This window comes from Fistularia commersonii, unplaced genomic scaffold (assembly GCF_037954325.1).
Source record: "Fistularia commersonii isolate RoL2024-O1a breed Wild unplaced genomic scaffold, RoL_Fcom_v1.0 HiC_scaffold_126, whole genome shotgun sequence".
In the NCBI taxonomy this organism is placed as follows: Eukaryota; Metazoa; Chordata; class Actinopteri; order Syngnathiformes; family Fistulariidae; genus Fistularia; species Fistularia commersonii.
This window is the reverse complement of record NW_028234084.1, coordinates 9031-17500: the sequence shown is the minus strand read 5'-3', so window position 1 is coordinate 17500 and position 8470 is coordinate 9031.

Genomic DNA, 8470 nt, shown 5'->3' with positions numbered 1-8470 from the left:
CGGAGACAGGGAGTACCAGGGCCAGAAGGGTGATTTAATGATGTTCAGCAGTTCAGGAGTACCAGGGCCCGGAGCGGATGAGCGGCGGAGCGGATGAGCGGCGGAGCGGATGAGCGGAAGAACGGAGAGGCGGTGGAGCGGTGGAGCGGTGGAGCGGAGGAGTGGAGGAGCGGAGGAGTGGAGGAGAGCGGAAGCATGGCCAACAATATGCCTAAATCCCTGAGACAGGGAGTACCAGGGCCTGTAGCGTGATTTAATGATGTTCAGCAGTTCAGGAGTACCAGAGCCAGGTGCGGAGGAGCGGAGGAACGGAGGAACGGAGGGGCGGATGAGTGGAGGAGCGGAGGAGAGCGGAAGCCCGGTCCACATTTCGCGTGAGTCCCGCGGATAGGGAGTAACAGGGCTTGGAGCCTCATTCGCTTATGTCCAGCAGTTCAGGAGTACCAGGGCCTATAGCGGAGGAGCGGTGGAGCGGAGAAGCGGACCATTGGGCACACACATGTGAATGACTGGATGAGCTAATGTTTGTTTGGTTGTGGATGCATTTCAGCTAATGCTATTAGCACAGCTATGATGACTTAATGTGTGTATGTGTGTCAGTGTGTGTGTGTGTGTGTGTCTTTGTTTATGTGTGTGATAGTTTGTTTTGGTGGGGGGTGGGTGGGGGGGGGGTCGTGGACAAGGAGTACCAGGGCACACACATGTGAATGAGTGGATGAGCTGTTTGTTTGGTTGTGGATGCGTTTCGGCTAAAGCTATTAGCACAGCTATGAAGACTTAAGGTGTGTGTATGTGTATATGTGTGTGTCTGTGTGTGTGTGACTGTCTTTGTGTGTGTGTGTGTGTGTGTGTGTGTGTGTGTGAAAGGCTCTTTTGGTGGGGGAGGGGGGGTCGCGGACAGGGATTACCATTGGGCACACACATGTGAATGAGTGGATGACCTAATGTTTGTTTGGTTGTGGATGCGTTTCGGCTAATGCTATTAGCACATCTATGATGAATTAAGGTGTGTGTGTGTGTGTGTGTGTGTGTGTGTGTGTGTGTGTGTTTGTTTTTTTTTTGTGTCTGTGTGAGTGTGTTCGTGTGTGTATGTGTGAGAGTTTGTTTAGGTGGGGGGGGTACCAGGGCCCTTCGCGGAGGAGCATTGGAGCGGAGAAGCGGAGGAATGGAGGAGTGGAGGTAATTTTTCTCTTCTCAAAGGCAGAGGATGGGAAGTTTGGGGGCAGTAGGACGCCTTAGACCGGCCACTGTGAGCCTTCTCCAGATATAGATCCCCCGGACGTATGATTGGAGCTCCCGGACCATTGGGCACACACATGTGAATGAGTGGATGAGCTAATGTTTGTTTGGTAGTGGATGCATTTCGGCTAATGCTATTAGCACAGCTATGATGAGTTAAGGTGTGTTTGTGTGTGTGTGTGTGTGTGTGTGTGTGTGTGTGCGCGTGTGTGTGTTTGGGTGTTTTTGTGTGTGTGTGAGTGTGTTTAGGTGGGGGGGGGTACCAGGGCCCATAGCGGAGGAGCGGTGGAGCTGAGAAGCGGAGGAGCGGAGTAGCGGAGGTATTGTTTCTCCTCTCAGAGGCGGGGAAGCTTGGGAGCTATTAGCACAGCTATGATGACTTAAGGTGTGTGTGTGTGTGTTTGTGTGTTTGTGTGTTCTTGTGCGTGTGTGTGTTTGTGTGTGCGTTTGTGTATATGTGTGTGACAGTTTGTTTAGGTGGGGGGGGGGGGCGCGGACAGGGGGTAGCTGGGCCTGGAGCGGATGAGCTGTGAAGCGGATGGAGGGCAGAAGCACGTCCCATAATTCTCCTGAGTCCGGCGGATCGGGAGTACCAGGGCCTATAGCGGAGGAGCGGTGGAGCGGAGAAGCGGACCATTGGGCACACACATGTGAATGAGTGGATGAGCTAATGTCTGTTTGGTTGTGGATGCATTTCGGCTAATGCTATTAGCACAGCTATGATGACTTAATGTGTGTATGTGTTACAGTGTGTGTGTGTGTGTGAGTGTTTTTGTGTATGTGTGTGATAGTTTGTTTTGGTGGGGGGGGGGGGGGGGGGTCGCGGACACGGAGTACCAGGGCGCACACATGTGAATGAGTGGATGAGCTAATGTTTGTTTGGTTGTGGATGCGTTTCGGCTAAAGCTATTAGCACAGCTATGAAGACTGAAGGTGTGTGTATGTGTGTATGTGTGTGTCTGTGTGTGTGTGAGTGTCTTTGTGTGTGTGTGTGTGTGAGAGGCTCTTTTGGTGGGGGGGGGGGGGGTCGCGGACAGGGAGTACCATTGGGCACACACATGTGAATGAGTGGATGAGCGAATGTTTGTTTGGTTGTGGATGCGTTTCGGCTAATGCTATTAGCACAGCTCTGATGACTTAAGATGTGTGTGTTTGTGTGTTTTTGTGTGTGTGTGAGTGATTTTGTGTGAGTTTTTGATTAGGTGGGGGGGGGGGGGGGGGGGGGGGGAGTACCAGGGCCCATAGCGGAGGAGCGGTGGAGCTGAGAAGCGGAGGAGCAGAGGAGCGGAGGTAATGTTTCTTCTCTCAGAGGCGGAGCAGCTTGGGGGCAGCAGAACCCCTTAGACGGGCTAATGTGAGCATTCTCCGGACATAGATCCCCCGAACGTATGATTGGAGCTCCCGGACCACTGGGCACACACATGTGAATGAGTGGATGAGCTAATGTTTGTTTGGTTGTGGATGCGTTTCGGCTAATGCTATTAGCACAGCTATGATGAGTGAAGGTGTTTGTGTGTGTGTGTGAGTGTGTGTGTTTGTTTGTTTTTGTGTCTATGTGAGTGTGTTCGTGTGTGTTTGGTTGAGAGTTTGTTTAAGTGGGGGGGGGGGTACCAGGGCCCATCATGGAGGAGCGGTGGAGCGGAGAAGCGGAGGAATTGAGGAGCGGAGGTAATTTTTCTCTTCTCAAAGGCAGAGGATGGGAAGTTTGAGTGCAGTAGGACGCCTTAGACCGGCCACTGTGAGCCTTCTCCAGATATAGATCCCCCGGATGTATGATTGGAGCTCCCGGACCATTGGGCACACACATGTGAATGAGTGGATGAGCTAATGTTTGTTTGGTAGTGGATGCGTTTCGGCTAATGCTATTAGCACAGCTATGATGAGTTAAGGTGTTTGTGTGTGTGTGTGTGTGTATGTGTGTGTGTGTGTGTGTCTTTGTTTGTGTTTGTGTTTGTGTGTTTTTGTGTGTGTGTGAGTGTGTTTAGGTGGGGGGGGGGTACCAGGGCCAATAGCGGAGGAGCGGTAGAGCTGAGAAGCGGAGGAGCATAGGAGCGGAGGTCATGTTTCTTCTCTCAGAGGCGGGGAAGCTTGGGGGCAGAAGAACCCCTTAGACGGCCTAATGTGAGCCTTCTCTGGAGATAGCTCCCCCAGACGTATGACCGGAGCTCCCAGACCTCTGGGCACATACATGTGAATGAGTGGATGAGCTAATGTTTGTGTGGTTGTGGATGCGTTTCGGCTAATGCTTTTAGCACAGCTATGATGACTTAAGGTGTGTATGTGTGTTTGTGTGTGTGTGTATGTGAGTGTCTTTGTTTATGTGTGTGATAGTTTCTTTTGGTGGGGGGGGGGTCGCGGACAGGGAGTACCAGGGCACACACATGTGAATGAGTGGATGAGCTAATGTTTGTTTGGTTGTGGATGCGTTTCGGCTAATGCTATTAGCACCGCTATGAAGACTTAAAGTGTGTGTATGTGTGTATGTGTGTGTCTGTGTGTGTGTGTGAGTGTCTTTGTGTGTGTGTGTGTGTGTGTGTGTTTGTGTGTGTGAAAGGCTCTTTTGGTGGGGGAGGGGGGGTCGCGGACAGGGATTACCATTGGGCACACACATGTGAATGAGTGGATGAGCTAATGTTTGTTTGGTTGTGGATGCGTTTCGGTTAATGCTATTAGCACATCTATGATGAATTAAGGTTTGTGTGTGTGTGTGTGTGTGTGTGTGTTTGTTTTTTTTGTGTCTGTGTGAGTGTGTCGTGTGTGTATCTGTGAGAGTTTGTTTAGGTGGGGGGGGGTACTAGGGCCCTTCGCGGAGGAGCGGTGGAGCGGAGAAGCAGAGGAATGGAGGAGTGGAGGTAATTTTTCTCTTCTTAAAGGCAGAGGATGGGAAGTTTGGGGGCAGTAGGACGCCTTAGACCGGCCACTGTGAGCCTTCTCCAGATATAGATCCCCCGGACGTATGATTGGAGCTCCCGGACCATTGGGCACACACATGTGAATGAGTGGATGAGCTAATGTTTGTTTGGTAGTGGATGCATTTCAGCTAATGCTATTAGCACAGCTATGATGAGTTAAGGTGTGTTTGTGTGTGTGTGTGTGTGTGTGCGCGCGTGTGTGTGTTTGTGTGTTTTTGTGTATGTGTGAGTGTGTTTAGGTGGGGGGGGGGGTACCTGGGCCCATAGCGGAGGAGCGGTGGAGCTGAGAAGCGGAGGAGCGGAGGAGCGGAGTAGCGGAGGTATTGTTTCTCCTCTCAGAGGCGGGGAAGCTTGGGAGCTATTAGCACAGCTATGATGACTTAAGGTGTGTGTGTGTGTGTGTGTGTTTGTGTGTTTGTGTGTTCTTGTGTGTGTGTGTGTTTGTGTGTGCGTTTGTGTATATGTGTGTGACAGTTTGTTTAGGTGGGGGGGGGCGCGGAAGGGGGGTAGCTGGGCCTGGAGCGGATGAGCTGTGAAGCGGATGGAGGGCAGAAGCACGTCCCATAATTCTCCTGAGTCCGGCGGATCGGGAGTACCAGGGCCTATAGCGGAGGAGCGGTGGAGCGGAGAAGCGGACCATTGGGCACACACATGTGACTGAGTGGATGAGCTAATGTTTGTTTGGTTGTGGATGCATTTCGGCTAATGCTATTAGCACAGCTATGATGACTTAATGTGTGTATGTGTGTCAGTGTGTGTGTGTGTGTGAGTGTCTTTGTGTATGTGTGTGATAGTTTGTTTTGGTGGGGGGGGGGGGGGGGGGTCGCGGACACGGAGTACCAGGGCGCACACATGTGAATGAGTGGATGAGCTAATGTTTGTTTGGTTGTGGATGCGTTTCGGCTAAAGCTATTAGCACAGCTATGAAGACTGAAGGTGTGTGTATGTGTGTATGTGTGTGTCTGTGTGTGTGTGAGTGTCTTTGTGTGTGTGTGTGTGTGTGTGAGAGGCTCTTTTGGTGGGGGGGGGGGTCGCGGACAGGGAGTACCATTGGGCACACACATGTGAATGAGTGGATGAGCGAATGTTTGTTTGGTTGTGGATGCGTTTCGGCTAATGCTATTAGCACAGCTCTGATGAGTTAAGATGTGTGTGTATGTGTGTTTGTGTGTTTGTGTGTTTTTGTGTGTGTGTGAGTGATTTTGTGTGAGAGTTTGTTTAGGTGGGGGGGGGGGGGGAGTACCAGGGCCCATAGCGGAGGAGCGACGGAGCTGAGAAGCGGAGGAGCAGAGGAGCGGAGGTAATGTTTCTTCTCTCAGAGGCGGGGAAGCTTGGGGGCAGCAGAACCCCTTGGACGGGCTAATGTGAGCATTCTCCGGACATAGATCCCCTGAACGTATGAATGGAGCTCCCGGACCATTGGGCACACACATGTGAATGAGTGGATGAGCTAATGTTTGTTTGGTTGTGGATGCATTTCGGCTAATGCTATTAGCACAGCTATGATGAGTTAAGGTGTGTGTGTGTGTGTGTGTGTGTGTGTGTGTGTGTGTGTGTTGTTTGTTTTTGTGTCTGTGTGAGTGTGTTCGTGTGTGTATGTGTGAGAGTTTGTTTAAGTGTGTGGGGGGGGGGGGGGGGTACCAGGGCCCATCACAGAGGAGCGGTGGAGCGGAGAAGCGGAGGAATGGAGGAGCGGAGGTAATTTTTCTCTTCTCAAAGGCAGAGGATGGGAAGTTTGGGTGCAGTAGGACGCCTTAGACCGGCCACTGTGAGCCTTCTCCAGATATAGATCCCCCGGATGTATGATTGGAGCTCCCGGACCATTGGGCACACACATGTGAATGAGTGGATGAGCTAATGTTTGTTTGGTAGTGGATGCGTTTCGGCTAATGCTATTAGCACAGCTATGATGAGTTAAGGTGTGTGTGTGTGTGTGTGTGTGTGTGTGTGTGTGAGTGTCTTTGTGTGTGTTTGTGTGTTTTTGAGTGTGTGTGAGTGTGTTTAGGTGGGGGGGGGGGTACCAGGGCCAATAGCGGAGGAGCGGTGGAGCTGAGAAGCGGAGGAGCAGAGGAGCGGAGGTAATGTTTCTTCTCTCAGAGGCGGGGAAGCTTGGGGGCAGAAGAACCCCTTAGACGGCCTGATGTGAGCATTCTCCGGACATAGATCCCCTGTACGTATGATTGGAGCTCCCGGACCACTGGGCACACACATGTGAATGAGTGGATGAGCTAATGTTTGTTTGGTTGTGGATGCGTTTCGGCTAATGCTATTAGCACAGCTATGATGAGTTAAGGTGTGTGTGTGTGTGTGTGTGTGTGTGTGTGTGTGTGTTTGTTTGTTTTTGTGTCTGTGTGAGTGTGTTCGTGTGTGTATGTGTGAGAGTTTGTTTAAGTGTGTGGGGGGGGGGGGTACCAGGGCCCATCACAGAGGAGCGGAGAAGCGGAGGAATGGAGGAGCGGAGGTAATTTTTCTCTTCTCAAAGGCAGAGGATGGGAAGTTTGGGTGCAGTAGGACGCCTTAGACCGGCCACTGTGAGCCTTCTCCAGATATAGATCCCCCGGATGTATGATTGGAGCTCCCGGACCATTGGGCACACAAATGTGAATGAGTGGATGAGCTAATGTTTGTTTGGTAGTGGATGCGTTTCGGCTAATGCTATTAGCACAGCTATGATGAGTTAAGGTGTGTGTGTGTGTGTGTGTGTGTGTGTGTGTGTGAGTGTCTTTGTGTGTGTTTGTGTGTTTTTGAGTGTGTGTGAGTGTGTTTAGGTGGGGGGGGGGGTACCAGGGCCAATAGCGGAGGAGCGGTGGAGCTGAGAAGCGGAGGAGCAGAGGAGCGGAGGTAATGTTTCTTCTCTCAGAGGCGGGGAAGCTTGGGGGCAGAAGAACCCCTTAGACGGCCTGATGTGAGCCTTCTCTGGAGATAGCTCCCCCAGACGTATGACCGGAGCTGCCGGACCATTGGGCACACACATGTGAATGAGTGGATGAGCTAATGTTTGTTTGGTTGTGGATGCGTTTCGGCTAATGCTATTAGCACAGCTAATATGAGTTAAGGTGTGTGTGTGTGTATGTCTGTGTGTGTTTGTGTGTGTGTGTGTGTGTGAGTTTGTTTAGGTGGGGGGGGTCGCGGACAGGGAGTACCAGGGCCTCGAGCGGATGAGCTGAGGAGCGGAGGAGGGCAGATGCCCGGCCTTGATTCGCTTATGTCCAGCGGTTCGGGAATTCCAGGGCCCAAAGCGGAGGAGCAGTGGAGCTGAGAAGCGGAGGAGCGGAGGAGCGGAGTAGCAGAGGCATAGTTTCTCCTCTCAGAGGCGGGGAAGCTTGGGGGCATCAGAACCCCTTGGACGGGCTAATGTGAGCATTCTCCGGACATAGATCCCCCGAACGTATGAATGGAGCTCCCGGACCATTGGGCACACACATGTGAATGAGTGGATGAGCTAATGTTTGTTTGGTTGTGGATGCATTTCGGCTAATGCTATTAGCACAGCTATGATGAGTTAAGGTGTGTGTGTGTGTGTGTGTGTGTGTGTGTGTGTGTGTGTGTCTGTTTGTTTGTTTTTGTGTCTGTGTGAGGGTGTTCGTGTGTGTGTGTGTGAGAGTTTGTTTAGGTGGGGGGGGGGGGGGTACCAAGGCCCATCGCGGAAGAGCTGTGGAGCGGAGAAGCGGAGGAATGGAGGAGCGGAGGTAATTTCTCTCTTCTCAAAGGCAGAGGATGGGAAGTTTGGGGGCAGTAGGACGCCTTAGACCAGCCACTGTGAGCCTTCTCCAGATATAGATCCCCCGGACGTATGATTGGAGCTCCCGGACCATTGGGCACACACATGTGAATGAGTGGATGAGCTAATGTTTGTTTGGTAGTGGATGCGTTTCGGCTAATGCTATTAGCACAGCTATGATGAGTTAAGGTGTGTTTGTGTATGTGTGTGTGTGTGTGTGTGCGTTTGTGTGTTTGTGTGTTTTTGTGTGTGAGTGAGTGTGTTTAAGTGGGGGGGGGTACCAGGGCCCATAGCCGAGGAGCGGTGGAGCTGAGAAGCGGAGGAGCGGAGTAGCGGAGGTATTGTTTCTCCTCTCAGAGGCGGGGAATCTTGGGAGCTATTAGCACAGCTATGATGACTTAAGGTGTGTGTGTGTTTGTGTGTTTGTGTGTTCTTGTGTGTGTGTGTGTGTGTGTTTTTGTGTGTGCGTTTGTGTATATGTTTGTGACAGTTTGTTTAGGTGGGGGGGGGGCGCGGACAGGGGGTAGCTGGGCCTGGAGCGGATGAGCTGTGAAGCGGATGGAGGGCAGAAGCACGTCCCATAATTCTCCTGAGTCCG